General features: G+C 35.8%; 1 pseudogene; it reads right to left on the reverse strand.

Annotated features, from left to right (window-relative positions):
- Positions 1-332: 332 nt before the first annotated feature.
- LOC149204678 (2-Cys peroxiredoxin BAS1, chloroplastic pseudogene) overlaps positions 333-24,834 on the reverse strand; it is a 45,027-nt pseudogene continuing 20,525 nt past the window's right edge.

Consider the following 24,834-nt stretch of genomic DNA (forward strand, 5'->3'; position numbering starts at 1 on the left):
CACCTTATCACTCCAAAATAAAAATATTACAAATTAAAAGCATACCTTATCCAAAAATGTTTAAAAGGATTTGTAAAAAAAAAATGAATGCAAACTAAAGCCAAGCAACTTGTCTTGTACAGAAAACTATAGCCACATGTGAAATCGCAATTGCATGCATCGATTCTACGGAATTCCCGTTTAATTCACCTTTGCATGGTCGAATGATGTGAGCCAACTAGTATTTTTCTTATTTGTCTTTAGTTAATCGTTTGAACTACTAAAAATGGCACAAACAGCGTGCAAATGCCAGCTTCAGTTAATAACTGACCAAACTTGAAAAACATTGATCTTCGTAGTCATGCCTTTAATGTAGGCGACATGAAAATAACTACATATCAAGAAAATAATCAAAATTGAATGCCTTATTCTTTAATATCCCGAGTAAACCTTCACTTGGACCACAATGCAGTGCTATGGACCAACGCTATATTTAATTTTCATCCTGATTTTCAGATAGCTTCAAAGTATTCTTTACTCAATTTGGGATCTGGCTTCATTGATTTGTCTCCTGGCTTCCACCCAGCTGGGCAAACTTCATCGGGGTTATCCTGAACATATTGAAGAGCTTTTAATGTACGCAACGTTTCATCCACACTACGACCAATGGCTAGATTGTTGATTGTGGAGTGTTGAATCATACCCTCCTTGTCAATAATAAAGAGTCCGCGTAATGTTATTCCCTGATCTGCAATCAAAACATTGTAGGCTTTTGCAATACCCTTCGTAACATCAGATATCAGAGGATATTTCAAATCACCAAGACCACTATCTTTCCTATCAGTTTGAACCCAAGCAAGGTGAGAAAACACACTATCAATAGAAACACCAAGAATTTCAGTGTTCAACTTCTCAAACTTTGAATATCTGTCACTAAAAGCAGTGATTTCTATGGGGCAAACAAAAGTGAAGTCCAAAGGATAGAAAAATAGAATAACATATTTTTTCCCAATGTATTCAGATAACTTGACCTTGATGAACTCTTGATCAAAAACAGCCTCTGCTTCAAAATCAGGAGCCTTGTTTCCAACCAATGGAAGTTCACCAGCATTGACGACCAGCCTCCTCCATACAACACATAATACGCTGCATACTGCAAAGTCAGTGTGAAGATCGTGAAGACATCAAACACGTCAAATAGAATAATTTTCTCTACGGGAAATGGCCTAAAACTTGTTCTTCGTCGAAGTAGGCCCACGAAACCACAACTGCACAATGATGGCTTCACCAAGGGCGCTTCACAGTGCTCAGGTTGTGGTGACTCTCTAGCTCAATCTCCATAATCAGAGCCTTCACAATAGCCTCGGCCCTTTTTATTCACCAACAGACCCCAGGGAGTTTACACCCCCCTGTTGCTTGAGGGATTCAATTTGTGCATTTGGCTATCGGTGTGGGCATTCAGCGGTCGGTTTCTATAAATAATGTTGTGGTTTCTCAAGAGAAAATTGAGCCAGCACCTGCCATTCAAATTCCACGTGATCTGCGCACCACCCCGATCAAGAACCCCGCAGGAAAATGGAGATCGATCTGACTTGGAGGTCCCGAGGCTGAGTCCTGTCTAGGTCAATCTGAAAAAAAAAATGGAAAATGGGTAGACTTGATAAGTGCAGAGACTGGATTTGCTTGCCCTTTGTTGTGATGTTGCTGCTATTTCAATCAATTAATCAATCCATGGCATCCATCCCTGCATCTTCACACATAGTCCTTACACAATAGTTCCACAATGTTTCAGATTTAAATCCAAGATCTCCATTCGCTCTAATACCACATGTTGAAACCACTCAGCCATATTAAACACACACAATAATCAAACCAACAACACACACAAGACAAACTGGCAAAAAAGGCATAGAGCCTCATGTGGTCTCTCCTGCTCATGTATATCTATCTTTTTATTCAAATAATTTCATAATACATTTAAATACATTAGCAAGTGGTCTTAAGATAGTGCGTCTATCTTAGACTCACTTGGTTGAGACAATTTCTCAACTTACACACTAATTTAGGAGAGCTAGTTGGAGAGAATCTCTCATCCAAAATAGAATCCTTAGTTTGAGGAATTCTCATGATTTTATTTATTTAATTTAATATTTGGATTTATTATTGATTTTTAAGAGAGTGAGGCTAACAAGGACACGCATTCCAAGATGAATGTTGGGAAAAGCATGCTAGTCTGGGTGTTCATTTGGTTTATTATGGCTAAGGAAATTGGAAAAGTCTTCGGAAAGGAAAGAGGCATTAATTGACATTTTGTTCATGAGAATAATGGAAAATAAGAGAAAAGGAAGGTGAAAGGTCACATATTGCATGTGAGGAAGAAAATGAAGGAAAAATAATGGAAATTGAATAAAATAGAGGCCTCATTAATAAAAAGGATTTTGAGGATCAATTCACAACATTTTTGTCAACTTAGTTTTAGAACTCTCTCCCTATTCTCTTTATTCTCTCTATTCTCTCATTCTCTCATACACTTAGAGTATTCTTGGAGAACTCTAGCATTGGAAGAAGGAAGGAAAATGAAGAACAAGAAAGCATAGGGAAGCAAAGATCAAGCAAGGAAGAGCAAGAGCAAGCGGCTACAATGGGATTACTTCCACGTATCAAGTTGCATTTATGATTTTCTTGCTAGTTCTGGCATGCATGGTACATGCATGTGTGTTCTTGGTTCTCTTGTTGTCATGGGAATGGGTTTTTTAGGTGTGACAATGGTTTTCAACATTGCCTTGCCATTTCCAGATAATCATGGTATGATGGGGTTTTTCTTACGTGGTTAAGCTAGATTTTCGAATGGTTTCAAAATTGAGTGGGTTGGTCTTAGGAAATCACAAGGCCTAGGAATACCTTGACTGGTAATGGTGGGATACATGATAAAACCTAATTTTGAATGCTTTCTTTGGGCCTAGGAATCCCTTTACTAGTAATGGCGTGATACATGGTAAAACCTAGAGGGTAGAGATGGAAAAATCCTCACGGTTTAGGTGGAGAGATCCAGAGGCATCCATGCTTGGTTAGGCCTAGTGATCCCTTGACTAGTATATGGTGGGATTACAATAAATCTTATAATGTATGTTTATTGTTTGGACCTAGGAATCCCTTGGCAGGATACATGATAAATCCTGAGGAAGCCTTGGTGGGTTTTGTTGTAAGTCCCACATTCATGCTTAGAATATGGCACAGGGGTGATTGGTTGAAAGAAATATTTGGTTCATCACAATATATGGTCAGGTGCTAATAATAGGTGAGAATAATCTACCTTTCTACCTGTCCAAACTTCTTCACAAATACCATCGTTTAGGACTGTAGAAGATGAGTGATTGATGAGGTAACAAGTTGTCCTTACTTCTACCCAAAAATGATTTTCGAATTTGGAATTTGACAACATACTCCTCACATTCTCCATAATAGTGTGATTCATCCTTTCTTCAATACCACTTTGTTGTGGAGTACCAAGCATAATCTTCTCATGTTTAATGGCAAACCTATTACAATAATTCTTGAATGCATTATAGCAACACTCCCCACCATTATCAGTTCTCAAACGTTTGAGAAATTTATTAGTCTCCCTTTTAACAACAACATGAAATTTCTAAAATATCTCAAATAAATCACCTTTAATTTTCATAGGGTAGGCCCAAACCTTCTTGGATTCATCATTTATGAATGTAACAAAATATGAGGCTCCTCCTAAAGACTTAAGATTCAGCGGCCCAAACACATCAGAGTGCACTATTTCTAACAAATTTATTTTCCTTTCATGACCACCTCTCATAAAAGAAGCCCTTCTTTTCCTACCGCAAATACAATATTCACAAAGATCAAGTTCATAGGATTTCAAACCTATAACTATATTTTTACCAACAAAAACTTTTAGTCCCTTTTCACTCATGTGGCCCAAGTGCTTATGCCATAACTCCACCGATTTTTCTTCTTTTGCAACAACAACTACATCCGATATCTCTATTGTTTCCCTTATTGCATACAAGGTTCTTGTCTTGGATCCTTTAGCCAACACCAATTACCCTTTAGTAATTTTCTAGCCACCTTTCCCAAAGGTTGTGAAGTAGCCTGCATCATCCAATCGTCCCATAGAGAACAAACTCATACACATCTCTGAGGACATGCCTAAGCTATTTCATCAAGATAACTTATCCATCATTTGTCTTGATTCAGACATCTCCCACTCCAACAATATTACAAAAATGATTATTTCCTAAATTTTATCTACCATGATCAATTTCTTCGTATGTAACAAAATTATTTTTACAAGGGGTCACATGGTTAGATGCTCCTGAGTCCAGTACCCAATCAATGCTACTGCTAGAAATATATAAACAAACTTCTTCTACTGAAATAATAAACTTCTTCTTCTTCTTCTTCTTCTTCTTCTCACCTTCCTTTGTATTTCTTGATTTTTATTTGTGTTGATTGATTTATGTTCCTTATGCTCCTTTTTTTCCTTCTTCCAAAACCAACCATCCTTTTTCTTGTGTCCCACTCTTCCACATTGAAAACAAGTGAGCCTTCTTGTTCTTATTTTCGATCTACCTCTTGATTTTTAATTCTCATCTACCACGTTCAAATTTCCTTCCACGATCAGCTAATACAAGAGCTTCTTCTCCCTGGTTTTCCGCAATTGATTTGGGACACAACTCCTCATTCATTAAACTGCTACTGACGTCATCAAACTTCAGCACACTTCAGGGTCCGTGGAGGGTGTTGAAGTGTTGATAACTACTATTAAATTCTCCCTATCCGACATAGAGCACAATAATAAGATGGCTCTAATATCGTCATCCAAAATAATTTTGAGAAAGGAAAGCTAACTTGTGATTATAGTAAACTTGTTCAAATTCTCCCCCACTGAAGCGCCTTCCTTCATCTTGAGATTGCACAACTTCTTCATTAAGAAGACTTTGTTCGATGTCGTGTTCTTCTCATATAGATCATGAAACGTTTTCCATAATCTTTTTGTTGTCTTCTATCCAGCAACGTTAAAATATATGCTCTTTGGCAAATATTGACAGATTGTGGTGATGGCTTTTCTGTCCAACTTATTCCATTATTCGTCCATCATGGATGAGGACTTCTTTGCTACTCCCTCAACAGACAAATATTGATCCTTTAAAATCAATATGTCCTCCATAATTGAACAATAAAATATTCCCCATAGAGAAAACAAGATTTAATATAAAAAAAATTACTCAGGCACAATGGGGTTTACTTGGAAAACCCCATTTTGGGAAAAAACCATCGGGAAAGGGTTTAGTAAATTTTTATTACCACCATGAAAACCTTCATACATTTCACTCACACCAAAAGTTTAATAAATTTTTATTATCACCATGAAAATCTTCATACATTTTACTCACACCCCTATATATACAAATATCTCATTACAATACCATAGGTACTAAGATATAAGAATATTGGTAATAGCATTCATTTGCATAAATTCTTAATTTTTGAAAACTAAAGAAAAAGTCACAAAAATCTCTGCAAACTTATTAATCATAAACACAAAATGTTAAAATAACTTACGTATTAAATATGTTTTTGAATTTTCTTAAAATTCAATTATTCAAAATTAATATAAATAGATAATAATTAGTTACATCATCATTATTATATATAATAATAACATGGATACAAATTAAATTAACATTAATATATTATTTCAGGGTGTTGAATCCATATATACAGTCCAAAAAATCATTTTAAATAACACAATTCAAAATTTCACCTCAAAATTTTCGACCAGATTTTCGCAACAGAAAATCAAAAATCACACTAAAAACAACTCCTTATTATAATCTTTTGATATTTAATATATTCAAATCTTTTTATTTATATTTTATTGAGAATCTTTACAAAATAAATTGAGTAGAATATAAATTACATAACATGACTTTTAATCCATCCAATTATAAAACAACTCAACTCCACAGTACCAAAATTAGCGCAATACCACAGTACCGTAATTAACGCAAGAAAGTTTACAAAATTAGTAAAAGTCGCGAAATCTTTGTTAAGTTTGCCTCTCTTCTAAAATAATAAATTTCTTTCATGCAAAAATATGGAACGAAAAGGTTTTCAAAAAAAACTTTTTATCAACTCATTATTATATTAATTTATTAATCGAGTTTGATTAAATTAAAGCAACTTCTATTATTAAATAGAGTACAGTAATGAGTGATGAAAGATTACATTATAGTGTTTGGTTTGCATATTGGTGAGACACCGATTATATGCTTATTTTTAATATCAAAAAATTATAATTTGTGTTGAATGGTAAATCATTTTTACAAAACTTTGACTTTTTGACTAACGAAAGTTGTGAGATTAAAATGTCTATATTTATTATTAAATAATATTTTTAATATCTGAACGAAAACATCAGAAACAAATTTTCTCATCAAGGATGGAAAACTTTTTGATTAATTAAAGTTGTGAGATTAAAATGCCTATATTTATTATTAAATAATATTTTCAATATTTGAACGAAAACATCGAAAACAAATTTTCTTAGCAAGGCTGGAAGACTTTTTAACGAGATTAAAATGCCTATCTTTATTCTTAAATAATATTTTCAATATTATTGATGCCATGTCATTTTTTCCCCCTCTGCTTTTACACCCATCGCAAGTTTGAGTTGCTCCACGGTACTACATCTTCTTCACGATGCCAAAACATGTCGTTTCTCTCATTTTTCCCTTCTCTCTAATTCTCCACTACATGTTTTTGTGACACAATATTATGTGAATTGCAATTGTAAATTGGTTTATTTTATTAGCCATTCATAATATTAACCTTTTTAATTCTCTAAAAATTAATTCCATTATTTATTTGTTTATATATGAAAGGATATAATTATAAAAAAAGTTATTTATAACTTATCAACACATTTTTTAGCGTAATGAATTGATTTTATGAATTATGTTGGAGTTTAATTATACTTTTAATATTATTTTTAATTGTTTGACTAAACTTTTGTTAACGTTTACTATCTATTTGTGATTATTAATCTAAAACTTAAATGCTTTAATAACACTTTATTAACTAGTTGAAATTCATCTATATCTTAATGTGATTTATTATTATCATTATCCATTATATCAATATTCATATCTACAAAATAAAATTCTCTCTCAGAAAAAGCCATATGCAATTAATTGCATTATCTTTAGAGCTCAAATGAATGGATTAATATTTTAAATTCAACCATAAGTAACTTGTCTATTTCATTAACAATAGTCCTCGATTAGAATGTAATGTTCTACAAAAGGTTTAAAATTGAAATCTAGTGAGAATCATAACTTCATGTTCCAACCTCCATTTTAAATATTAGTGTTCTGATCTATGTCTAGCATAATCTTGGAGAAGCATTTGTAGAGATGATAATAATGATGAAGATGTATGTGAACTGACATTGAAAAAAAAATAGATATCGTCGCAGATGTGGCCCATTCCATGGAATACTTTCATCATGATTCTTTTGTTCAAGTAATGCATTGTTATTTAAAACCCAATAATGTTATTTTGGATGAAGACATGTTGGGCCATATAATAGAATTTGGTATTGCAAAATTAATTGATGCAAACCCTACTAACACATTTCAATGCTTACTTTGAAAATATCCATGGGATAAACTGTCCCAAATACAACATTTTAGAACATTAGTTTTTTTTTTTTTTTTTTTTTTTTTTTTTTTTTTTTTTTTTTTTTTTTTTTTTATATCATCAACAATTTTTTACACATTAGTCAAGTAAAATTTAGTGAATTTTAACTTCAATGCAGAGTATGGATTAAGTGACATATTTTACATTTTGTTATTGGGAATGCTTACTAGGAAGCAACCAAATAGTGACATGTTTTTTGGAGAAGTAAACTTGTACGAGTGATGCTAGTGTTTAAAAACATAGTGAAGGAAGTATTTCACTTAAAAGTTTTTAGTGAGGTGGATGGAGATGAATTTGAAGAAAATAATGTATACAAATACCTTCTTTGCTATGAGTTTGTTTTCCTTCTCAAAAAAATCACCCAATAAATGAACAACTATGAAATATGTGGTAATGGTATTCAAGAACCTTAGAAATGATTTGGGGGGAAATGTAGTTGTACTAGGATATTGAGACAAAACATATCTAATTTCCTTAGCAATACAAATGCAACAAGGAGTAATATACGTGCATCAAATGCTCATAATTCTTCTACATTTTATTTTATGAAAATTACATTTCTGATGAGCTGTGAAATTATGAATTTTTGCTAAGAAATTACCCTGCTTTATTTTGATCAAACCATCCATTTTCCATCTTAAATTATCATAAAGCCTTGTATATGCATATAGAGTAGCTCAAGGTATGATTGATATTAATATTTATCTTATTATCATTTTTAGACTAGAATAAAGGATGTTTTAAGAGTTGCTTTAATATATTAGGTATGTATGGAATAAAAGGGGTGCTAACTTAAGTGATCACATACATAGAACCATCAATTATTACTAGGTGCCATGTTTTGAATCAAGGGACCAACAATGCAATAATAACTTAGCTAAGAAATAGGTGGTATGATGTTCATATTGGGAGAACTCATAGATCTTCCACATGGAGAGGAGAAATGCCAGATTTAGCATATGGCGAGAAGCATAGTACACAATGCTGCAACCACTTGCATACCATTGTGGGAGATGCTACATTTAATTTTATTTGTAGTCGAATCATTATGGATAGATTCAATCTGACCTCGAGTTGGATGCTATGTTGTCTAATTATCACATGGATCGTTATGTAGCCAACTGAAGCACACATGAGATTCCTTGGCACATAACAGTCTTTATGTGGTTGAGGATGAAGTAGTTATTTTCGATTGGAGTAAATTTTTAAGTTGCCTCTTTATTTAGGCACCATATTTTACATGGGACAAAATTGTATCAGCAAAGTTAGTTACCATTCCTAGATTACGAATGGTCTCTTGAACCATTGTCGAGATGTATATTCCCCTTTTTCTTATATAAATGTGTACTCTCAAGATATGCATAATAGATAGTATACAATGTGCACATGCTCTGTAATTTTGGTGCCTTTAATATAAAAGCTTCCTTCCCATGGATGTTGACATGACCTCCAATTTTGGTGCCTTTATTATGTTGACTTGACCTCCAATGTTCTATTATGGAGATGGGGTATAATTTTTTTTACCATTTTTGAACTCCCCAACAACAAAAATAGACAATACCATTGCATTCATCTCATTGAAACCTTTCCAATGATATAAATTTTATCTCGATCTGACTTACAGATCAAAAGATATGACCATTTTAAGATAGTCCATTAAAGCCTTACCACGTCAGCAGTGGTCCACGCATGTCACCCATGTAGCACATTATGTGGTGCCTGCATGGAAACACTTCCACCATGGAATATTCATGTGGAAAGGTCTCTCTTCACATATAGTCATTAGTCGACCCGTTAAGAGAAACATTATGTAATTTTCATCTGGAGCCCCGACCTCTAACCTAGAAAACCTCTCAACCAACAACTCTACCTGACTAAGATAATGGGGCTGACTTGCTTCTGACCCCAATTACCCCAACCCCAACCTAGCCTACCCCAACCCTAACCTAGCCTAAGCCTGACCTATAGTCATCTCACCAGTTCTTGGACCATCGAAGCAAAGACTCTATATGTCTGCCTTTTTTCTGGCATGGGGCCTTCATAGTGATTCTCAACCTATTCTATGGTCGTTTACATGAAAAAGTTTTGGTGTTTCTTTCTACATTTATGTGGATGGAACCACTCAAGATTCAACTATGTGCCAAGATATGAAACTTGTGACTTCATATATATTTTTTGAAATCCATTATTGTGAAATTCATGGCTCAATGCTTTCATGCTATTAAAAAAATATGTTTGAGGCACATGAATAATCTACCCCTAGTGCCACTAGGACAACAATAAATCTTGGGCCAATAACATGCCTAGAAAACACACAAAACTATGCATCTAAGTGCACTTCAAAAAATCACAAGGAACTTAACTATAACCCAATCACAACATAAATATGCATTCCTTTCAAATCACCAAAGCTCACATACATAGAGCATATGATGGAATTTAGAAGCATTTCATTCTAGAAAATTGTGTGCATCAACGTAATGAAATAAGCACAAAGATTCACCTATCTCTTATACTTAGGACATATACTTATCTCTCGACATAGAACCAATGGAATAAAACTAGTCGACTACAACCAATCAACATAGCATGATCTCGCAACATCAGTCGAAGACAACCCACACCAATCGACTTACCTTAACTGGCTAAGACCCATTGAAATGACTCAAACCAGTCAACTCACTTGTATTGGACAGAATTAGTGAAATGAAATTAACCCAATATTAACACAGGAAGAATTCCACTACAATGAAGGTATTCAAAATATATTCAATACATTTTTCATTCTAGATTCATATCCCTAATCATTAATCTAGTCAATTAACAACCCTGTGTTGACCTATAATCATAACAAATGAAACATAAGTAAACGAGGATACATCAATCCTGCAGGAATGAACCAACCCTCATCCATAGCACATAACTTTAGCATAGTACAAGAATTCACACTCTTCATCACATCATAATCGTTAAAGGAACATATTGAACTAGTATCATTATAGGCATTAAATCCACACATTTAGCATATGCATAGTAGTAAAACTGGAATAGCTTGAGTAAATATATACCTTATATTATGAGTTAGGTGACTGAGTCTGGGCTTTCAAATCTCCACCCATACTCAAATTGGACTTCATTGTGGCCCTTTCTTGTAGTTAGTCACCCCCAAGCTAAATTCTAGAGCCTGAGGAGGTTTGTTCAAGGGATAGAACCAATGCTAATAGCTGAAATAGGGAATCTAGAGGCCTCCAACCTCCACCGACCATACAAACAAGGGAATCCATAGGTCCTCCACCTCCAACATCAATGATATTAGGGAATCCATAGATGTGTGTCTCCACCCTCAATTATATGAGGGAACCTAGACACTTATATATCCACCCTCAATTATATGAGGGAATCTAGAGACTTATGTATCCACCATCAATTACATGAGGGAATCCAGAGACTTATGTCTCTGACCTCAATTATACAAGGGAATCTAGAGGCTCCAATACCTCCACCATTAGTGATAGAAGCATAGTGATTCCACCCAATAATGGGAGTCCAAATCTAACTATAAAAACAAGAAATAATCAAAGGAATGTGTTGTAGCTACTACAACCCCTTGCCCCAAACATTTTATCCAATATACTTAAATTATGGGCCCCCCTTTGCTTTTGAAGGTTTTAATAGGTATTTTTATGTCTTGAGTTGGTTAAATCCTAGATGAGCTAGCTATCATTGAGGTCTATGGTTTCTCATGTTTTCACAAGGCACATTTCCTATGCTCACCTTTGCTTCATTTTGATTTTTATTCTTCTCAATCTATTAGGGTTTCTAGAATTGTTTCTTGACACATGCACCTTGAAGTTTCATACTATCATGTTATGTATTGCAATATTCAAGTATGGATTTCATATCGTACAAATGAAGATTCTAGCCATTTTTTCTTTGATCCTCATCCCCTAATTTGTATCTCCAAATTTGAATTCTAATGAGCATTTCATGGTAGTTTGCAATCATGGTAATGGCGTCGACATGGTAGGAATTGCATTTCATATAATTACTTTAATAAAAGACATTGGAAACATCTTTATCACTTGCATTTGCAAAACCATTAAAAGGTCTCTCTCAAAGATTTTATGAAACCCATTTTTATGGAAATGGCTTGGTTAACTAGCTTTTTCTTGTAATCTTTTCATCTATTGTACATTCAAAGCTTCAACATTCAGTATTTGTAAAATATCATCTTATGTCTGGAAAGGCTTATAATTTTAACTAATTGAGATTATGTTTGAGTACGAAAATGATTCCTCTTCAGAGTTCATTTATGAAAGAGATGTTTTACTCTTAATTAGTGTAAACAACCCAAGGAGTTATCAATTGAAAAAAACACTCATGGAACATCCTCTAAATTTTCCTATGTTCATATTGGAATATTCTCTTGCATGCATTGGTAGCTGCTCCATATTATTGATGGTTTGGAATAGAACAAAATCTCTCATTGTGACTACAAACTGCTTATTGGACATGCCCTCCATATGTTATGCTACATGCCAATAACATAGAGTATGGATTCTACAGAGTGAAGATATATTTGAACACAATGAATGTTGTTGTAAAATGTAGATCCTCACTGGAATGACTATTGAAAGTAAATGTTGTAGCAAAATATAAGTTAAATCCTACATATATACAACTATTTTTTACTCCTGAAGGGATTTTCTATTATAATCAATAAAAGTGATAAATCTATTAAAGATCTAACACATAAATTGGTTTCACTTCATGAAAATAAGCATCATCAAATATCTCATGGAAAAGGAGTGCCATATGGGTTGATCAAGGAAATTTTAAAAAGATTTGGTTTGAATCTAGCTAGATTTAAAACATGTGTTTCAGAGGCAAAATATATTCTTGATACACATCATCATGTTTCATTTATTCATGCCAGTAGAGAGTCACAATTAAATCTAATAGTGTCATTGCTAAAATTGCAAATAATATTAAGGAGATTCATAATCATATGCTAAAAATAGTTAAAGAAAGTGGGAATTCTTGTCCCATATACTTCTTGTTGTGTTTTCCATGGCACTAGAATCTAGGTTAGGGTCTTATAATCTCTAACACTATCAATCGAAATACCACAACAAACTATTGTTGGTCAATAATTGTCATTGATGTCAATATGAGCACTATTGAAGGTCATGACATGGATGATTGTTGAAGATCACACTTGGATCCCTAATGAAGATTCCCTAACCCTTATCCTAGTTCAAATTTCCTTATGCATAAAGAATCCTAAAAACCCCAAGATTTGTACTATAAATTTATGAACATTCATAAAGAAAACTATTTTTTAACATATTGAAGGCATCATGTTACAATGAATCCTCTGTAGAAATTCCCACCTGTAGATCACCTGGTAATGCAATATACTAAAGCAAAACACTTGATCTACTTCTACAAACAATTTAGCAAAAACTCAATCGAACATGAGCAACATCAATAAGAACACATATAACTGATAAGAAGGAATCAATCACACATAACACAGAAATATAATCCTGGGAAAGCCTCAACCTAAAACCCCACTCTCTGTATTATCATACATAGGATTTATAGAAAGCCTTAGCTCTCACACAGCTAGCCAGCTCTAAGTACAATCCTCACAGATGAAGGTGGAAATAGATCAAGATTACACAAAGCCTTAGCTCTCACAGCTAGCCAGCTCTCAGTGCAATCCTCCTGGATGCTCACAGGAAATCAAGACTTCACCTAAGCCTTCTCCTCTACCCTCCAAGCCTCCTATTTCCTTGCGCAGTTTTTCTTGGGTGATCATGTTATCAAGTGTAACAATGATCTCTCACACTGATCTCACACCCTGTAAAACTGCACAATCCTTAAGGAACCTTAATCCTTCTACTTGGATGATTTTCCTTTATAGGAAAAATCCATCCAACTGATAGTACACTGTCCCTTCTTTGATCTCAACTGGGTCTCTGTCTGAACTGACATGCATGAGTTATTCATGAGAGAATCTTCAGTTATTTAAAGTGCAGTAGTTATATGCTAGCATGCATTAACTAACTGAACTTACTTAATTTAAACAAATTGTTTAAATCAATTATAACTGGACTTGGCTCAGTTAACTGAGCCAGCTAATTACAACTCAATATTAGAACTCATCCTTATCTCTTTAACTAATGGATAAATTCCTCAATTAATAGATAAACTGTTCCATGTCCTCACATAGAATTCATGTTTGAATTTTCTCAACTAATTAACTCATGGAGAATTAATTAATTTATTTTCAAATAGTTGTTAAGTTCAAATTCGAATTTTACTTCCTATTTTTAGTCCAGGAACTGACTAAAATAGGAATCCATCCTGAACTACTAAAAATAGAACTTCTATTTTTAGCACTTCCATTTTTCATTCCCTGTTGCCCAATCCAGCACTGGTACCCAAACTGCTATTTTTAACAGTGCTATTTTTAGAACTTCTATTTTTAGCACTTCTATTTTTAGCATTTCTTGTTGCCATTTTCAACACTCCCTCTCAACAAGAAAGGCTTCCTCTCGAACCTGATCCTATACCTCTGGAATATTCTGCATGCAACACTTCTACCAAGTGTGGTTGCTCTAGCAACTCTCGAAACAAAAAAACTCCCAACTGACCTCTTTGTTGGGCTAGAAACATACTCTGATGTTGAAGCTCTACCTACTGCTGACAAGTGCTCGCTCTCTGACCTCTATGCTAGTGCAACATCTCCATGTGTCTCGCACCATTGCACACCTCTTTGTGCTACCCTACACTGGTGCAACACACGTGTGCCTCTCGCATTGCTGGAGCCTGCTAGCTCTGTGCTATCCTGGGATTCCCTGCATTGTAGCTCCCTTTGCCACTCCATTCACATTTGTCTCTACCCAATCAATCAATCCTGCTACACCTCATCGAGGCTCCCATAGCAAAGTTGAATCAAAGAGATTGGATACCTCAATGATCCTACCCCTCCTCCTTGGGATGATCACTCCACATCACCCCACCTCCTACCTGGAGATGTGTCTGCATATGATCCCTCAGCCCACCTGGCTCGAAGTTTCCCCCTACTAGAGGTCTCTACATGAGTAGATGTCTCTACTCGATCTCCTCTCAACTTCCCCAGTTGTGGCTACTCCACAACCTCCTGGAGCTGTTGCACCAATTGTGGCTCCTCCACAATCATCTGAGACTTCTTCTGGCACTGCATGTTGAGTGGTAATTTACTCTCCCTCTAAACCACCAAATATCTAGCCCTTGCCTTGCTCCTCAAGGCTTTGCATGCATCTTGAACCTAAAGAGCATACAGGTTCTTGGCTAGCACACCAATATGTTTCATCTTTCCTACCGTCACGAAATTTTCTAGAAAAATAGTTGATTTTAAGTCAGCGATGTCTCCCTCATCCGAACTCCAATTTAGCCGAATTTTTTTTTATTTTTTATTTTGGGTATTTTTCCACAAGGAATGCAAATCTTCTATTTGTTTCTAAAAGTTTTGCATATATATTTTTAGATTTGCTCTACAAACTCTGGGCCCAAAACTCAAAACTTTGAAATCTCCTCTCAGTATACTATTCTCTCCTTTGATCACCTTTGCTCTGATACCATGTAGAAATTCCAACTTGTAGATCACCTAGTAATGCAATATACTAAAGTAAAACACTTGATCTACTTCTACAAATAATTTAGTAGAAGCTTAATTGAACATGAGCAACATCAATAAGAACACATATAAATGATAAGAAGGAATCAATCAAACATAACACAGAAATATAATCTGGGGAAAGCCTCAGCCTAAAACCCCACTCTCTATATTATCATACATAGGATTTATACAAAGTCTTAGCTCTCACACAACTAGCCAGCTCTCAGTACAATCCTCATAGATGAAGGTGGAAATACATTAGGATTACACAAAGCCTTAGCTCTCACAGCTAGCCAGCTCTCAGTGCAATCCTCCTGGATGCTCGCAGGCAATCAAGACTTCACCTAAGCCTTCTCCTCTACCCTACAAGCCTCCTATTTCCTTATGCAGTTTTTCCTGGGTGATCCTCCTGTTACCAAGTGTAACACTGATCTCACACCCTGTAAAACTTCACAATCCTCAAGGAATCTTAATCCTTCTGCTTGGATAATTTTCTTTTATAGGAAAAATCCATCCAACTGATAGTACACTGTCCCTTCTTTGATCTAAACTAGGTCTCTGTTTGAACTAACATGCATGAGTTATTCATGAGAGAATCTTCAGTTATCTGAAGTGCAGTAGTCATATGCTAGCATGCATTAACTAACTGAACTTACTTAATTTAAACATATTGTTTAAATCAATTATAACTGGACATGGCTCAGTTAACTGAGCCAGCTAATTACAACTCAATATTAGAACTCATCCTTATCTCTTTAACTGATGGATAAATTCCTCAATTAATAGATAAACTGTTGCATTTCCTCGCATAGACTTCATGTTTGAATTTTATCAACTAATTAACTCATGGAGAATTAATTAATTTATTTTCAATTAGCTGTTAAGTTCAAATTTGAATTTTACTTCCTATTTTTAGTCCACGAACTGACTAAAATAGGAATCCATCCTGAACTGCTAAAAATAGAACTTCTATTTTTATCACTTCCATTTTTCATTCCCTGTTGCCCAATCCAGCACGGGTACCCAAACTACTATTTTTAGCAGTGCTATTTTTAGAACTTATATTTTTAACACTTGTATTTTTAGCGTTTCTTGTTGCCATTTTCAACATCCTCCACTACCTTGTAGAGGAATCTTCCTCTTTCCAATGGGACCTCACTCAACCTCTAACTCCTAGTAGTCTGAGAGAAATCGATTTTTTAAGATAATATATCTTATTCTCTACCCTAGCCGACGTAAGCTCAGTTATCCTAGGGGGCCTCCCTCCAAAAGACATGTCCCTTCATTCAAATCGAAAATATGTATAAATATAAGTGTAATACTTCATTTTTCATCCATCATCCAGTGAAAATTAATTCAGAGGATAAGACAAGAAGATAATTTCATGACCCGTTAACTATAGGAGGCCAAAAATATAGTGTTTAAGGTCAAAACTAAAGAGTGGGTAACCTGTGAAGACCTCGGCCTAGAAAGATTGAATACCTCCTTAGACTTTTTGGGTCAAGCCTCCTTATTTCGGATTGATTAATTGCAGTGCCTCAAATCTAGGTTCGAGAAACATAACCTTCAGTGTATTCTTTTGTGGTGATAACATTGAACTGAAGCCTGGATAGACCTGTGACAACTCCCTATTGGACAACTTTGATCAGCTGATAGTTTGGATTGTTGACAGTAGAGGATACATAAAGCTTGAACATGTGGAGGACATTTAAACTTGGATAGATAGGTTCCTATCTCAATCATAAACCTCGGACCTGAGTATACCTACAACAAATCTAAGATTTCTATTTCGGATTGAAGCCCAGAAAATTGGACTAGGATTGTAGGCTTTGATCTCATTATAATTAAAGGATATGTTTGTTCTAAGGGCTTAGAACCTTTTTAAAGAAAGAGCAGACATCCTGTAGCTCGATGTTTTCGATGAAGTATTGATACCTTCATACCTATGACAAGGAGTTCACATGTGACACTTTTTTATAAATCTCACATCAACAGTCACCCACCATTTATACTTAAAACATATGGACAGTAACGAACCCATGAAGAATTGAAGGTTGGAATAGTGCTAAGTTTGGAGGCATGAACTAATAAATAATTTATGATTCTGAACAATAAAGAGAAAAGTCTTGGATAGTTAAGCACTACGAGTCTTGGATAGTCTTAGAAGCATATTTGGACAGTGAATCATTAAGAGTCTTGAAAGCATACTTGGACAGTGAAGCATTAGCAATTTTAAAATCTTTGACAAGTGAAGTATTGGACAGTCAAGAGTCTTTAGTGAACAAATTGGAAGTTTGTGATAGACTTGTGGAACAATTAATGTAAGTTACTTATTCATTTTATTAAAAACCTTAAAGGGTTGGTGCCCTAGGCGTTGTAGCCTCTAAAAATAAGGTTGGAGCCTTGAGAAGGATAGGGTTGGAACCTGTTGATGGTGCTGAACCAACCAACATGTTAGGGGATCTCCTCGTTAAGAAGTCCTAATTAGACCTCAGACTGTTTTGTGTAGGAGTCCGAGCAGTGGGTTGTACGATAATGCCTTGACCGCGGTTTCACATAAAGGCAAGTAAAATGTCCTTGTTGGTAGCAAGGGTGTGACAGCTGCAGTGAGTCGAGAAAGGTGCATGAGAGGTTCTAACACATGGAGGGTGAGGTGAGTGTGCCCCTTTTAAACCTATAATGTACTCGGCTTGGAAGGGAACACATGAGGGAAGATATATCACGAGCTAGAAAGAAAGTTAGTGAGAAATCCAAATTAATGGTTAAAACAACAACACGCCTACAACAAGATTCATACAATTGCATACAAAATAGTTGATACACAAATGCGTAAGTTAAATAACATACATTGCTACAACAACAAGAATAGTCTAACTACAATAACAACATATGCATGAAAACATGATGGCTCTGTAATATTAAGAAGTGTAAGTTCAATACATCCATGTCCAACCACTAGTTTTGATAGTGGAATGTTATAGCCACAACTGCCTGCTCCTCCAAAGAGATATACTAGCTCTATGCAATGGAGAAGCCAAGGCATGTTACAATATTGTCCAAGATTTCTCTAAGATAGTCCTATCGAAGCTTGGCTGACAAAAAGCCTATACAATGAGTTATGAGGTACTATTTATAGCAAAGGGTGGGGTGACCCTTGACATTCCCCTTTGAGACTATTCATCTACACTCATGACTCTTCAACTACTCTATGACTGTTACATTCAACTATCGACACTTGAAATTCCACTTGACAAGATGTTACATTACAATGCACATGTGCCCATGTGAGACAAAATGGCTTGAGCAAGACATCACTGACACTCGAACCGTTATGGTGAGACGAACTCTTTGACATGCTTGTGATGGTTGAAGGTGATGAGCTGATGCCAAGCTTAGTTGTCCATGATGGTGTCCGTGAGCTCAATGGTGAGATCTTGCTAAAGCGAACTATTGCCTTCATTGCATCCGGGTGCACTGATATGGATCCTCAGTCTAACTCATCTGATAGCATGTGCATGGATGTCTTGGTGTGACTAGATTGACAACATATTGATGAATAGTGTCTACCCTGCTCTCCAAGCATGTGTTGGTGGCTGTGCACATCAACTTGTCGAGGTACATGTTCAGCTCCTACCGGACTTGCTTCTTGTCTTCACCTTAGTTTTTGCACACAATGACATGCATGTTGCTGCATTCCCTTGCATACGATCAACCACACTGCTCACTTTGCCTACTCTGTGCCAGATGTTGGGATGGATCTATAGCTTGTACGGGCATCGTTTCATCCATGAGTGCATGTTGCGCCCCTTGTTGTACATGTTCCTGCTGCAATTCATTCTCTCATCAATGCAGCTCTTGTTCTTCCTTGAGTTGCAGCTTTAGCACATGCAACTCCTTCTCTGTTATGTTTTATGCCTTCACGCGATCTTCTTGTCATGTCGTCACCTCATATCCTAAGTCTCCAAAGTTTATTTCATCACAAGTGGATCTTCTTCAGCTTGTAACTTTATTCCGCCTCTGTGTTGTCAACAAAATTCCTCTTACTTTTGTTGCATCTGGTATGCTACCTTCAACTACTGTTGATGGTGTTGCTTGTTGTGATGTTGTTGCCATCATATCTTGATGTCCTTGTCTACAAATAATTTGATGTCTTCATGGGTAGGAAAGTTCATAGACACTTGATTGACTGCATCCCCAAGTGTGCTCTGAACGGTGTCTTAACCTCTGCTCTCCTGGAAACCATTGTACCTATGCTGCTGAGAGGCAAATGAACACCTTCGATACCTAGAGACATGGAAACACTCATGGCAAGCAATTTGTCAGTCAAAAACCAAAACAAACTTGAGTACTGACTTGCAACATACCTGTGTGATTGATCATGAAGGTTCTGCAATTTCTGCTGGGAAGACGGGAGACTAACTACCAAAACTGCGCAAGGCACAATCCGTGCTGTAAGTAAGGGAAGGGAGTTGGATTGGCTTCCAAGAGGGATTAGGCAATTTCTAGGTAGAGGAGCTGACTGTTGCCCAGAATGCACAATTTATGGGCCGAGTAGTCCTTCTGGGAGCAATTGTGCAATTTTTCCAGTGAACAGTGACAGGAAGATTTGTACAATTCTGGAGCCTAGCAGGCTGCCAGATAGAATTGCGCAATTTCTTGAGGGAAGGCTAGTTCTTTTCTAGAATTGCACAATTTCTTGAGGGATATGCCCAGCCTACAGTTGGACTAAGTCCAGACAAACAACCTCTGAGGGGGATGCAACAAGCTCTGATGCACAAACTATCATTTTGCAAGGAAAACATTCAAGCTTGTGTACTTCACAAGGCAAGACATGCTGTTGTGAAAGGTTGGTGGAGAGGCTCCAAAATGAAGCTAAGGAAAAATTTTGGAGGGAGGTTGTAGCTACTACAACACTTGGTGACACACTAGTAGAAGTCCGGCTCTCTGAATGGACCATGTTCGTGAAAAACATGTCTAACACCTCCAGAAGTATTGTTCAGTTCTCAGTTTGTCTTGGTTTTCACACTTGCTTGATTATAACATGTAGTGTCTGCCAAGCTCTTGGTCGAGTGACACACATTCCAAGCTAAGTCAACACATTTTTTTTATTGGGGTTGAGGGGTATATTGGTGCATAAGCAGTATAGTTGTCAAAGTCTTAGTTTCATCTCTAGTGTTGCTCTGTTGCCAGCAGGCCTGGATAGTACCCCGGTGGAGTCACGTAGGAAAACAAGCATCGCTCCACTGCCAATGAACCTAGTCAGTACCCCGACGGAGTTACTTGCATCACCTCTCTGTGCAGGAAGCCTTTCTCTTCTTTCACCTTATTCATTTTTTTTTCATTTTTTTCATTTTTCATAACTGTGCATAACACTTATTCATTTCAGAGGCGGAAGAGGGATCTCGACTTATTGAGAGTAGAAGAGGTGTTACATTTAGAGAAGTAGTTTATTATATACCTCTAACATGCTTGTTAAGTTTTTCCCCCTCACCTTACTCTACTTGACTGAGCTGAAAAAGGTTAACCCAAAAAAAACTGACTAGAGTAGGTGACACTAGCTAGCGCGCAAGTGTTGTGTTTTCACCAAGGTTCACTTCGAATATTACATATTTTCCATCGATGTATCATGGAATAAAAGTAACAAGTTCTTCATACAGGGGCAGGATGACAAATAACCAAATAGTGATAGATGCACAAAGCCCTCTTGTACTTTACCCATCTTGTTTCAAGAGTCAGACATGGTTTCATGCGAAACTAACCTACGAACAAAAACAAGCAAACAAACAACAAAGCAAAGCAGAAGTAGAAGTAAATGTGAAAGCAAAGTGAGTAAGAAAACAAGCAGGAAAACAAAAAAACATACAAAAAAAGTAAGCAAACAAGCATGCAAGCAAACAGACTAAAAGCAAACACTACTCCTACTCCTAAGCTAACGGTGCATGGGCTTGATCACGTGAAGTGATATTTCCAATGTAGCCATTGGCGCATTGGTTGATCCATGTTGGTGAAGGCTTGGTCCGCGAGAAACCCAATAGTGCAAACCAACAAGAAAGAAAGATATAACAATGAAGACAAATGTACTTCATGTTTAAAAGTGTCCACCTGACATAAGTGAGTGCAAGTACATGACATGTGGTCTGTGGACTTATGACAGTGTTGTGCGACACTCCATGCAGCTTTGAAGCATACGTACACTCTTGACTGTGACATGCAAGAAAATTAAAGAAAAAAAGACAACATGCATCGTGCACATGTCCTTGCAATGTAAGATTCCTCCAATGCATGAGTGATGGGATCATGCAGTTTGAGTGGAGGAAGCATGATCTGTGTGTGGGATTTATCTTCAATGCATATAGATGAGTGATGAGGAGCCTCGGGTGATTGAACAATTTCCTGATTGGAAGTGAAACCAACCTCATGACAGCGAGGGCCTAACATAACCATTAGCTCAGGCTGAAGTGCCTCGAAAGTCTGGGGTGTTTCGACTTCATCATCAAATAAATCATATTAAATCTTTGGCTTCGAAAAATCAACTGTGATAGAAACATGATCGTGATCGAATATAGGAATAAATGGATCACGACAACTACGATCAAAAATATCAATGATTTCATCGACATGCTCATGATTTGATAAATCAAACAGAGGGGTAGATGAAAAGCGAACAAACTCATCCTCTATGTTTCTGGAAAAGGCAGATGAAAGATCAAGTGTATTTTCAATGAATAACTTATCCTCTCCATTGTCGGATGATGGACCGACATCTGGTGTGTCCAACGAGTGATAAACAATGGGTACATCTGTGGATGAAGATACACATGAGAAATCATGGATGACAGGTTCAACAAAAATGTTAGCAAATAATAGAAGGGGCTCGGGAAGAATGGAGTCATCCTTCGCCGAGTGTTGATGTTCAAGCTCCCAGCCATACTCTTCATGAATGGAAATGCATGTTGGTGTGCCCTTTACCCACAAAAATGTTTTGTCATGACTAAATTAGGGGAAAATGTCTTTCAAATGTCAACTTTCTTAATTCAGCAAGACCTATTCTTCCTAATTGAAAATTCTCACACCACATTCTCTGAATAATCTTCGATTTCCACATTTCAAGACTTGTATTCTTCTAGCTATGCTAAGCTCGGCTTCTTTTTAATGCCTGCTGGAAAAAAAATTCCTATGGAACCTCTTTAATTTCCTATAGATTCTTTTATTGAAGAAGTCACATCTGTGCTACAAATTCTGGCAAAAATCTTAGGAAAGGAAGACACCAACACTGTGGATAAGGCGTTCTTAGGAATGTTCAGTCTAATGATGAACCCATATATATTTTTTGATATACCTTCTTTCTAGGAAAAAATGATAAATTCTCAATTATCAGATCTTACTCTCACTCGTTGTTTTAGATTTCCATCTCTTGTCACATATCTCTTTTTATATACTCATGTGGAAAGGTTCATGCATTTAGGGCTGAATATCGTGGACCCTAATAAAAACAAACAATCAGTAGTGTTTTGGACTGATGTGATAAGATACATTGGTAATGGCCAAGGATTGATGTATTTTTCCTCTTCTTTCCTATCAGTTGTTTATTCAATTTTGAATAGTTCTCCTTCACCCTGTTTCTTGCCAAAGGCTCAGTCTATACTTCAACTCAGTAAAGATGTCAAAGTGGGTGCTTGGTTTCAATTTGAATATTATTCAGAAATTATATTATATGGAGCAAAAATTTCCCCTTTTAGACTTCCAGTTTTTGTACCTATGAGGTTTTTTGCACTAGAGTTCATCAGGTATAGCTTGAATGTAGATCAGATACACTTTGTGCCAGCAAAGAAGGCATATTTATTTAAATTTCCAAATATAATGGGGCCTTTCATTGTAAACAACAAACAAGTTGCAGAAGAAGTACATAAAATACTTGAGGAGATGGATTTACAACTAGGTGAAAAATATGCATATGACCCACATTATTTCAAATAGAAGGGTGGAATATTCTTATGCTCCTTTTAATCATGAAGCTAAACTAGAAATACATAAATTGGCTAATGGAGGCCAATCTAGCTTATTAGGAGATATGGAAATTAAGACTCCTCATCAGAGTGAGAAATGTTTGAAAAGAGGCAGTGAGGATGTCATAGAATTAAAAGAATAAACTGAGAGAAGTTCAAAGAAGGCTAAGTTATCTGAAGGTGGTAGCTCATCATTATTTCAGCCAAAATTAGGAGAAGTTGTATGTAAACCTTCTTCTCCTGTTCCAGAATAAGCTGACAAAAGTTCAGTCTCCATGATCAAATAGATGTACTCCCAGATTGAAGAAATATGCAAAAAATTCAAAGAAAATATGGATTCATAGGTGGAAGCACAATTTGTTTCTGACTATCAAACCAAATGGCTTTCAGTTATGGATTTGGAAAGAAACCAACTTAAGTTAGCTTTCTCTCACCCTTCTACTTTAAGTGTATCTTCTTCTTCTGGTTTCAAGATTGTTAATTTGATAGTGGATGCTAGAGAAATTCCTTTTTTTAGTAAAATTAATTTACATAGTCAAACTAGGGAATTAATTTACAGTGAGTTGAAGAAAACCTCCTTGGTTGTCAACATAGTAGAAACTTTATTGGACAAGGTGGTGAGCCAATTAAAGTTGGAAAAGGATAATTCAAGAGCCTTAGTCACTCAAAATGAAGAATTGAAGAAGATGATCATTAAAATTGGGGTGAATCCAGAAGATAAAAGTGTTGTTCAGAAGTTGTTAGAGGGAGTAGAAATAGAGGTTCAGGTATTGAGAAAGAAATTGGTGATGCCTGCAATAGAACATGTAATGGCACCTGAAGTAACACATGTAGAAAAGGAGAAAGAAGATTTGACTAAGGAGTTGATTAAAATAAATGATGAAATGTCTAAGGTGAAAGAAATAAACATTGTTCTGCAACAAAATATTGACTCACATGTTTGCACTATTGTAATACCAGCTAATTCGAAAGACCCAACTGATAAACTAACTAGGGTCATGACTGAAATTAATATTTCTAAGAATGAAATGAAAAAATCATAGAGAGACTATGAAACTGCATTGAAAATCATAAAAGGTAATGAAAGGTAAATAGCCATGGCTAAGGAGACTGCAGAAAAATGCATAGATGATTTTGAAGTTGCTTCTAAGGAGATCAAAGAATTGAAAGAGAAGGTGAAGGGAAACATTTCCCTTATTCAAGCTAGGGAGATTCTATGGAATGGCATCATTCATACTGTTAGAGATATCTAGGAATCATTGTCCATAGTGGAAGAATAAAATATCATCATCAGGGATCTAAAAAATATGATTGTTGCAAATAAACAAAAGTCACAACAAAGAGCTCATTTCGTAAAAAAAAATGATAGATTTCCTTAATTCAAGATCTTCTCATGATCAGAAAATGATCATCGATGACTTTTTTTTAAACTCCTCAAAAATG

The sequence above is a fragment of the Pinus tabuliformis genome, chromosome 1_2 (assembly GCF_031772625.1).
Source record: "Pinus tabuliformis cultivar Carrire ecotype Pingquan chromosome 1_2, CPIR1, whole genome shotgun sequence".
NCBI lineage: Eukaryota > Viridiplantae > Streptophyta > Pinopsida > Pinales > Pinaceae > Pinus > Pinus tabuliformis.